We start from the raw sequence: 10009 nt of genomic DNA, 5'->3' as shown, positions 1-10009 counted from the left end.
TCACTTGCCTCGGCCTCCCAAAGTGCTGGGATTGCAGGTGTGAGCCACTAAGCCCAGCCTACAATGTCACCTTTGAAAAACTTCTTACCATAAAAGCAAACTCAAATCCAACTGAAGCTACAGAGTTGACTTTTATTTTACAGGAAGTACAAGAAGCAGAGGAAGAAGTTAAATAACAATGTGAAGAAACCATCAGAGAAGTCCTAAATGTGGGGACATTCTACAACTGTCCTTGTCTTTTCAAAAACTCTGTTATGAAATAAAAAAGATGAGGGGATTGGGGAGCAGTTCTCTATTCCACAAATTCAGTAACATAGACTTCTACCATCTGTGATGCTGTCATGGTTAACACACTTCCTACAAGGCCACCCAGAAACAGGAAGGGATCGTGCAGAATCTTTTTTTTTTTTTTTTTTTGAGACGGAGTTTCACTCTTGTTTCCCAAACTGGAGTGCAATGGCATGATCTTGGCTCACTGCAACCTCTGCCTCTCGGGTTCAAGCAATTCTCCTGCCTCAGCCCCCCAAGTAGCTGGGATTACAGGCATTACAGGTGCCCGCCACCACACCCAGCTAATTTTTTGTATTTTTAGTAGAAATGGGGTTTTACCATGTTAGCCAGGCTGGTCTGGAACTCCTGACCTCAGGTGATCCACCCTCCTCAGCCTCCCAAAGTGCTTGGATTATAGGCATGAGCAACCATACCCAGCCACCACACAGAATCTTACAGGATAGGCTGGGTGTCAGGAGTTCAAGACCACCCTGGGCAACATGGTGAAACCCCATCTCTACTAAACATACAAAAAATGAGCCGGGCATGGTGGTGTGCGCCTGTAATCCTAGCTACTCAGGCGACTGAGGCAGGAGAATTGCTTGAACCTGGGAGGTGGAGGTTGCAGTGAGCCAAGACTGAGCCATTACACTCCCACCTGGGCAACAACAGTGAAACTTAGTCTCAAAAAAAAAAAAAAAAAAGAGTCTTACATGATGGTTTTTAATAGGCCAAGCCTCAAAGGGCTATATGTCAGCTCCTACTTACATTTTTTTTGGCCGTAACTTTATAAGGTTTCCTATCTAGCTGCAAGAGAGCTAGGAAGTGCGACCTGGCTAGAAGCTCAGGAAGGAGAGGAAAGGGTTTTGGTGAGCATCTAGTCGGTCTCTCCACACATATGGTAAGCACCATTTACCCCTCTAGTAGGACAGGTCTCAGTGTGGTCTCTGCCAGGCAACCCTAAACTATGCATACCCTCAGTCCCATGCCAGTCCTCGATCTGAGATGGACTGGCAACCTAGTGTCCGCCTTCCTCCTGTCATCCCCCATGATCAGTCAGTCACTAAATAGCAACCTCTCCACCCTTACACATGTCTCTCAATAGCCACTGCCTTTCTGTCTGCAACTGCCAGAGCTTTGTGCAACAGCCTTCCACCTAGTCTCCCTTCATGCAAGGTTTCCGCTCTCAGGGAGTTTCTTTTCTTCTATAAGGCTGCAAGTGAGCAAATACATAAAGGAACAAGAGAATGGCAGGTTCTATGCGGAAGCAGATGTTGAAATGGTAGAGATAGCTGGGGTGGAGAGGAGGGGTTAGTATGTAGAGAGCAGTCAGTGAAGACCGCACTGTGGCGGTAGCTGTGGCAGATAGTATTATCCAAAAATTATCCAAAAAAACAATATTTCAATTTCCACATGCTGTTTCAGAACCCTGCCACTCCCTCATCAAGTGGCAGACTCTGTGTTCCCTTCAGTTGAACTCCAATGGGTCTTTTGACCTTCTCAACTAATACAATACAACAGAACTCCCAAGTCTAGGTCAAAAAAGACATTACAGCTTCTACCTGACTTTTGTTTTGTTTTTTTGAGACAGAGTCTCACTCTGTTGTCCAGGCTGGATGACATGCCATGCCATGCAGTGGCATGATCTCAGCTCACTGCAACCTCCGTTTCCTGGGCTCAATCAGTTCTCATGCCTCAGCCTCCCAAGCAGTTGGGATTACAGGCACACGCCACCATTCCCAGCTAATTTATGTATTTTTTTTTTTTTATAGAGATGGGGTTTCACCATGTTGCCCAGGCTGCTCTCAAACACCTGAGCTGAAGTCATCCACTCTCCTCAGCCTCCCAAAGTGTTGGGATTACAAGCGTGAGCCACCGTGCCCAGCCTCTACCTGACTCTTTTGGGACACATTCCCAGGAGCCTAGCTACATGGAGAACAGCTAAAGCCCCAGCCTTCAACTCTGGCTTAACTCATAGATGACTGCCATGTGAGTGAGCCAACTCGGAGGCGAATTCTCAGTTAGCTGATTTGCCCCAGCTGATGCTGCGTGGAGCAAAATGAGCCTTCCCCATGAAGCCCTGCCCAAAATACAGATATATGAGCAAAATAAATGATTGTTGTTTTGAAGCCACTGAGTTTTGGAGTGTTTCACTATGGAGCAACAGTAACTGAACTCAGGCCTAAATACCAAGGAGTCAGCCATGAGGAAATATTCATAGAGCATTTTAAGCATAGCCAACAAAAACTCCCATGGCTTGAAGACAGGAACAAGCTTGGCACACAGAGGAACAGAGATGGTCAGGTAGCTGACGGGGAGAGCACTAAGAAGTGTGCTTGGAGAGGAAGGCTGAGCCACATTATGCAAAGCCTCTTGGGCCGTGAAGAAGTCTGAAATGATCAAAAGTTCAGTAGGAGTTCATTCTCCCCATAGCCGCAAGAGCCAACAAGGGTTGTGAGCAAGGCAATGATGGGATTCATTGTATTAAAAGATGGCTCTAGCAGCTATGGGGAGAATGATACACAGCAGTATAAGAGTGGAAGCAGATGCTGGGCACGGTGTCTCATGCTTGTAATCCCAACACTTTGGGAGGCCGAGGTGGGTGAAGAGCTCGAGCCCAGGAGTTCAAGACCAGCCTGGGCAACATGGCGAAACCTCGTCTCTACAAAAAATACAAAAATTAGCTGGGCATTGTGGTGTGCACCTGTAGTCCCAACTCCTCAGGAGGCTGAGGTGGGAGGATCACTTGAGCTGGGGAGGCAGAGGTTGTAGTGAGCTGAGATCACACCACTGCACTTCAGCCTGGGTGACAGAGCAAGACTGTATCAAAAGAAAGAAAAAAAAGGAAAGAAAAGAAGAAAGGAAGAAAGAAAGGAAAGGAAACAAAGAAAGGAAGAAAGAGAGAGAGAAAGAAAGAAAAAGGAAGGAAGGAAGGAGAAAGAAAAGAAAGAAAGAAGGAAGGAAGGAAGGAAGGAAGGAAGGAAGGAAGGAAGGAAGGAAGGAAGGAAAACAGAGAAAAGAAAAACCAACAGTGGAAGCAAGATCAGTTAGCAATTGTCCAAGATGAACACAATTGACACCCAATAGTTAGGAGAAGATAGACGCCAGGCACATTTTGTAGAAGCAATAAGCTTTGCTGATGAGAGGTGAGGGACAAAAAAGAATAAAAGCAAACCTCTAGGTTTTTGTCTCAAGCAGACATGTGAATGACAGTGCTGTTGGCTAGATGAGAAAGGTTTGGAGAGGAACAGGGTTGGGGTGGGGGAAAACTTCCCTTTCCCTCAGGATATCCGATTTCAGTTTGGTTGTAGAAAGAATCCAAACTGGCTAAATAATTCTGTCTAAGCAGTTACCGGGAGGCAAGTACAGAGCTTCCGACTCTGGTAGGGGTGGAGATTCTGATAACTACTTGGCTTGCCTTAGGAATTCCTTTCTATTTATGTGTTTGCCTATATAGCTTTTAGAGTCTCCTTGCAGAGTGTGGTTGTTATAATTACTATGGCAAAAATCCCAGCTGGAAGCTAAAACACACCCAAAGGAGGAAATTGAACTCAACATGTAGGAGACCCAGCCAAGTGCTTTTCCCAAACCATACTCCATTAGCCAGTCTGGAGAAGAGTTCCTGAGTGACCAAGAGGAAGGAACCAGGCCTTAGGTGCCTACTGAAAAAATAGCTTCAGGAGCTTGCAGTGAGCCGAGATCGTGCCACTGCACTCCAGCCTGGGCGACAGAGCAAGACTCCGTCCCAAAAAAAAAGAAAAAAGAAAAAAAAAGAAAGAACTAATTCAGCAGATTGACCTTTTGGACATCATAAATTTGAAGTGCTTATTTTATTTATGTGTGTGTGTGTGTGTGTGTGTGTGATGGAGTCTCACTCTGTTGCCCAAGCTGGAGTGCAGTGGCACGATCTTGGCTCACTGCAACCTCTGCCTCCCGGGTTCAAGCAATTCGCCGGCCTCAGCCTCCCAAGTACATGGGATTACAGGCATCTGCCACCATGGCCAGCTAATTTTTGTATTTTTAGTAGAGATGGGGTTTCACCATGTTGGCCAGGCTGATCTCAAACTCCTGACCTCAAGTGACCCGCCCACCTCAGCCTCCCAAAGTGCTGGGATTACAGGCGTGAGCCACCGCACCCGGCCTTTTATTTATTTTTTTGAGACGGAGTTTTGCTCTTGTTGCCCAGGCTGGAGTGCAATGGCACGATCTCTGCTCACCGCAACCTCTGCCTCCCAGATTCAAGCGATTCTCCTGCCTCAGCCTTCCGCGTAGGTGGAATTACAGGAATGCACCTCCACGCCCCACTAATTTTGTATTTTTAGTAGAGATGGGGTTTCTCCATGTTGGTCAGGCTGGTCTCGAACCTCTGACCTCAGGTGATCCACCCGCCTCAGCCTCCTAAAGTGCTGGGATTACAGGCATGAGCCACTGTGCCCGGCCTATATATTTTATTTTATTTTTTTGAGACAGGGTCTCTCTATGTCACCCAGTCTGGAGTGCAGTGGTGCAATCTTGGCTAACTGCAGCCTCTGCCACCCCAGTTTCAAGCAATTCTCCTGCCTCAGCCTCCTGAGTAGGTGGAATTACAGGAATGCACCACCATGCCTGGCTAATTTTGTATTTTTAGTAGAGATGGGGTTTCTCCATGTTGGTCAGGCTAGTCTCGAACCTCTGACCTCGGGTGATCTGCCCGCTTTGGCCTCCTAAAGTGCTGGGATTATAGGCATGAACCACTGTGCCCGGCCTATTTATTTTATTTTATTTTTTTGAGACAGGGTCTCTCTCTGTCACCCAGGCTGGAGTGCAGTGGCGTGATCTTGGCTAACTGCAGCCTCTGCCACCCCAGTTTCAAGCGATTCTCCTGCCTCAGCTTCCCCAGTAGCTGGGAATACAGGTGTGCACCACCACGCCTGGCTAAGTTTTGTATTTTTAGTAGAGACAGGGTTTCACCATGTTGTCCAGGCTGGTCTCAAACTCCTGACCTCAAGTGATCCTCCCAAAGTGCTGGGATTACAGGCGTGACCCACCGCACCCGACCTGAAGTGCTTGTTTAGATATTCCAGCGTTGATAATCAGTAGCAGTCCAGAGTTCTTAAGAAAGGTCCAGGCTGGAGATAAAAATTTTCGAATTCTTAGCCTACCTTTCTCTGTTAATAAGCAAAAACAAATGTTGAAATTAGAGGGAGCCTGCAAAATTGCAACTAACAAATATCAGGAAGTATAAGGCTAACCAAGAGGGCTGAGGGTGGTAGTTCATGCCTGTAATCCCAGCTACTAGGGAGGCCAAGGCAGATGCCTGACTTGCGGCCAAGAGTGCAAGACCAGCCAGGCAACAGAGCAAGATCCCATCTCCACAAAAAAATTAAAAAACAAAAATTAGGCCAGGCACGGTGGCTCATGCCTGTAATCCCAGAGAGGCTGAGAGGGCGGATCATTTGAGCCCAAGAGTTGGAGACCAGCCTGGGCAACATGGAAAACACCTCTCTCTACTGAAAATACAAAAAATTATCCAGGGGCCGGGTGTGGTGGCTCACATCTGTAATCCCAACATTTTGGAAGGCCAAGGTGGGCGAATCACTTGAGATCAGGAGTTCGAGACCAGCCTGGCAAACATGGGGAAACCCTGTCTCTACTAAAAATGTATGCGCCTGTAGTCCCGGCTACTCATGAGGCTGAGGCAGGAGAATTGCTTGAACCCAGCAGGTGGAGATTGCAATGAACTCCAGCCTGGGAGACAGAGCAAGACTCTGTCTCAAAAAAAGAAAAAGAAAAAGCCAAGCTTGGTGGCATGGGCCTGTAGTCCTGCTACTTGGGAGGCTGAGGCAGGAGGATTGCTTGAGCCCAGGAGGTTGCAGTGAGCTGAGAGGATACCACTAGCAGTCCAGCCTGGGCTACAGAGGGAGACTGTCTCAAAAAAAAGAAAAATTAGCTGGGTGTGGTGGCACCGCCTGTTAGTCCCTATTATTGGGGAGGCTGAAACAGGAGGATCATTTGAGCCCAGGAATTCTAGATTACAGTGAGATATATGATCACACCACTGCACTCCAGCCTGGGCAACAGGGTGAGACCCTATCTCTAAAAGAAGAAGAAAAAAAGTCTAACCAAGATATCTAGAAATATTGTTGTTGGCATTACCTGACAGAGTAGGCAAGTGACCTCTCTCTCAGAGATTAAACGATATGACATATCTAAGTATACTTTAGAGCTTCTAAGATCTTGTACAGATGGGCACCATCATTGAAAGTGTCTCTGGTGGTCTTCTGCCCCATAGAGGCTTGCTGTGGGAATAATTTTACCATACTCCCTCCACCCCCACTCCAACCCCAAATGATAATGAAGCAGGGGCCTTTCTAGACCCCTTTCCTCTCCAGGTCAATATCAGTATTAAAAGCCAAATACCCTTTCTTCCTTCAACAAACTTCCTTTCCCCTCTCTTTCTTCATCTCAGTCTCTCTCTTCTCCTAGTTACAGAATAAAAGCTGTCATTCATATTAATGAAGACAAACAGCCGGGGGGCAGTGGCTCATGCCGGAATCCCAGCATTTTGGGAGGCCAAGTTGGGTAGATCACTTGAGGTCAGGGCTTCGAGACCAGCCTGGCCAACATGATGAAATCCCATCTCTACAAAAAATAGACGGGCTTGGTGGCACACATCTGTAATCCCAGCTAATCCGAAGGCTGAGGCAGGAGAATTGCTTGAAGCTGGGAGGCGGAGGTGCAGTGAACTGAGATCACACCACTGCACTCCAGCCTGGGTGACATAGCTAGACTGCATCTCAAAAAAGAAAAACAAAAATTAATGAAGACAACTAGAGGGTAGGGAGAAAGAGAGTAGGAAATAGGGCATGACCTATTCCTAGCAATAGCTAACTTCAAATTCCTCATTAAGTGTATTTTTTTTTATGTCTTGTTTTGTTTCAATTAAGATGTTTCCTGTCCATGTAATTATTATTACTTTGTTGCTTATTTTTGTTCATTATATATTTTTTCTCTCTAGATGTCTTTTTTTGCCTTGAGTTTTTTTTTTCCGAATAAATTTATTTATTTATTTATTTTTTGAGACGGAGTTTTGCTCTTGTTGCCCAGGCTGGAGTGCAGTCGCATGATCTCTGCTCATTGCAACATCCACCTCCCAGGTTCAAGCGATTTTCCTGCCTTAGCCTCCGGATTAGCTGGGATTACAGGAGCCTGCCACCACACCCATGTAATTTTTGTATTTTTAGTAGAGACTGAGTTTCACCATGTTGGCCAGGCTGGTGTCGAACTACTGACCGCAGGTGATGGCCTCCCAAAGTGCTGGGATTATAGGCGTGATCCACTGCAGCCGGCGAAATTTAATTTTTTAGAGCGGTTTTAGGTTTACAGCAAAGTTGAGCAGAAAGTTTCCATTTACCCCCTGGCTCCTGCAAACACACAGCCTCCTCCATTTTCTTTTCTTTTCTTTTTTGAGACAGACTTTTGCTCCTGTTGCCCAGGCTGGAGTGCAATGGCACCATCTTGGCTCACTGCAACCTCCGCCTCCCGGGTTCAAGCAATTCTCCTGCCTCAGCCTCCCAAGTAGCTGGGATTACAGGCATGCACCACCATGTCTGGCTAATTTTTTGTATATTTAGTAGAGACAGGGTTTCAACACCTTGGGGAGGCTGCTCTTGAACTCCTGACCTCAAGTGATCTGCCCACCTCAGCAGATTACAGGCATGAGCTGCCGCATCCGGCTTGAAGTACGTCTTGATTGCTTTCTGGATGCTTTTAATGTAATCTTCCAGTCTTTGATCTGCAGTTTCTCTATGAGGAGTGTAAGTATGGATTATTTTTATCATTCTTGAGATCCATTGTGATTTCTGAAACAGGATTTTAGGAGTGCAAAAGGTTTATTGGAAAAAGAAAAAGAAAGAAAGAAACAGGATTTATATTTTTCAGCAATTCTGGAAAATTTATCAGGCATTTTCTCTTTGAATGTTACCTGTCCACTTTCTCTATTCTTTTCTTCTGGAACCCTAGTTAGCCAAATGTTAGATCTTCTCCTTGTATCACTGTATCATGCGTATTTCCTGAAATCTCTTTGTTTCTCTGTGCTATATTCTGAACAATTTTGGAAGTTCTTCTAGTTTATTAATTTCCTCTTCAATTATATCTAATTTGTTTGCTAACCTTTTCATTTAGTTTTTCAATGATTTATTCTAATTGTAAAAAACACATAACATAAAATTTATCATCTGATCCCTTTTTAAGTGTACATACAGTTTAAGGCTGTTAAGTGTATTCACATTGTTGTGCAACCGATCTCCAGAACCTTTTTTTTTCTTTTTTTGAGACAGGGTCTCACTCTGTCCCCCAGGTTGGAGTGCAGTGGTGCTATCATGGCTCACTGCAGTTCCTCCCTGGGCTCAGCTGATCCTCTTACCTCAACCTCCCGAGTAGCTGGGACTACAGGCTCATACCACCACACCCAGGTAATTTTTTATTTTTTATTTTTTATTTATTTTTGAGATGGAGTCTCGCTCCGTCTCCCGGGCTGGAGCGCAGTGGCCGGATCTCAGCTCACTGCAAGCTCCGCCTCCCGGGTGCACGCCATTCTCCTGCCTCAGCCTCCCGAGTAGCTGGGACTACAGGCGCCCGCCACCTCGCCCAGCTAGTTTTTTGTATTTTTTAGTAGAGACGGGGTTTCACCATGTTAGCCAGGATGGTTTCGATCTCCTGACCTCGTGATCCGCCCGTCTCGGCCTCCCAAAGTGCTGGGATTATAGGCTTGAGCCACCGCGCCCGGCCAATTTTTTATTTTTTGTAGAGACAGAGTTTCACCATGGGGCCCAGGCTGGTCTTGTTTCCGGGCTCAAGGGATCTGCCCTCCTCAGCCTTCCAAAGTGCTGTGATTACAGGTATGAGCCAGCATGCCCAGCCTCCAGAACTTTTTCATCTTGCAAAACTAAAACGCTGTACCCATTAAACAACTCCCCAGTTCCTCCTTCCTCCACCCCACGGCAACTACTGTTCAACTGTCTGTTTCTATAAATTTAATTAAATAAATAAACAAATAAATAAAATTTAACAAAATTGTATTTTAGATAGTGAAATCATGCAATATTTGCCTTTTTGTGACTGACTTATTTCTTTTTTTTTTTGCGACAGAGTCTTGCCCTGTTGCCCAGGGTGGAATGTAGTGGCGTGATCTCGCCTCACTGCAGCCTCTGCCTCCTTGGTTCAAGTGATTCTCCTCCCTCAGCCTCCTGAGTAGCTGGGATTATAGTCACCCGCCACCAAGCCTGGCTAATTTTTTTTTTTTTTTTTTTTTTGTATTTTAATAAAGACGGGATTTCACCATGTTGGCCAGGCTGGTCATAAACTCCTGACCTCGTGATCCACCCGCCTCGGCCTCCCAAAGTGCTGGGATTACAGGCGTGAGCCACCGTGCCCAGCCATGATTGGCTTATTTCATTTAGCAAAATGACTCAAGGTTTACTCATGTTGTAGCATGTGACAGGATTTCCTTCCTTTTTAAGGCTGAATCAGATTTCACTGTATGTATACACTACAATGTGTTTATCCATTCTTCCTTTGATAGACGCTTGGTTTGCTTCCACCTCTTGGCCATTGTGAATAATGCTGCTGTAAACAAGGGTGTGCAAATATTTCTTTGAGGCCCTGCTTCCCATTCTTTTGGATATATACCCAGAAGTGAGATTGCTGGGTCATAGAGTTGTTCTATTTTTAATTTTTTTTTTTTTTTTTTTTTTTTTTT

Source organism: Piliocolobus tephrosceles, chromosome 2, assembly GCF_002776525.5.
Source record: "Piliocolobus tephrosceles isolate RC106 chromosome 2, ASM277652v3, whole genome shotgun sequence".
Taxonomy (NCBI): domain Eukaryota; kingdom Metazoa; phylum Chordata; class Mammalia; order Primates; family Cercopithecidae; genus Piliocolobus; species Piliocolobus tephrosceles.
The sequence above is the reverse complement of the archived record's forward strand: the minus strand, read 5'-3'. Positions refer to the sequence as shown.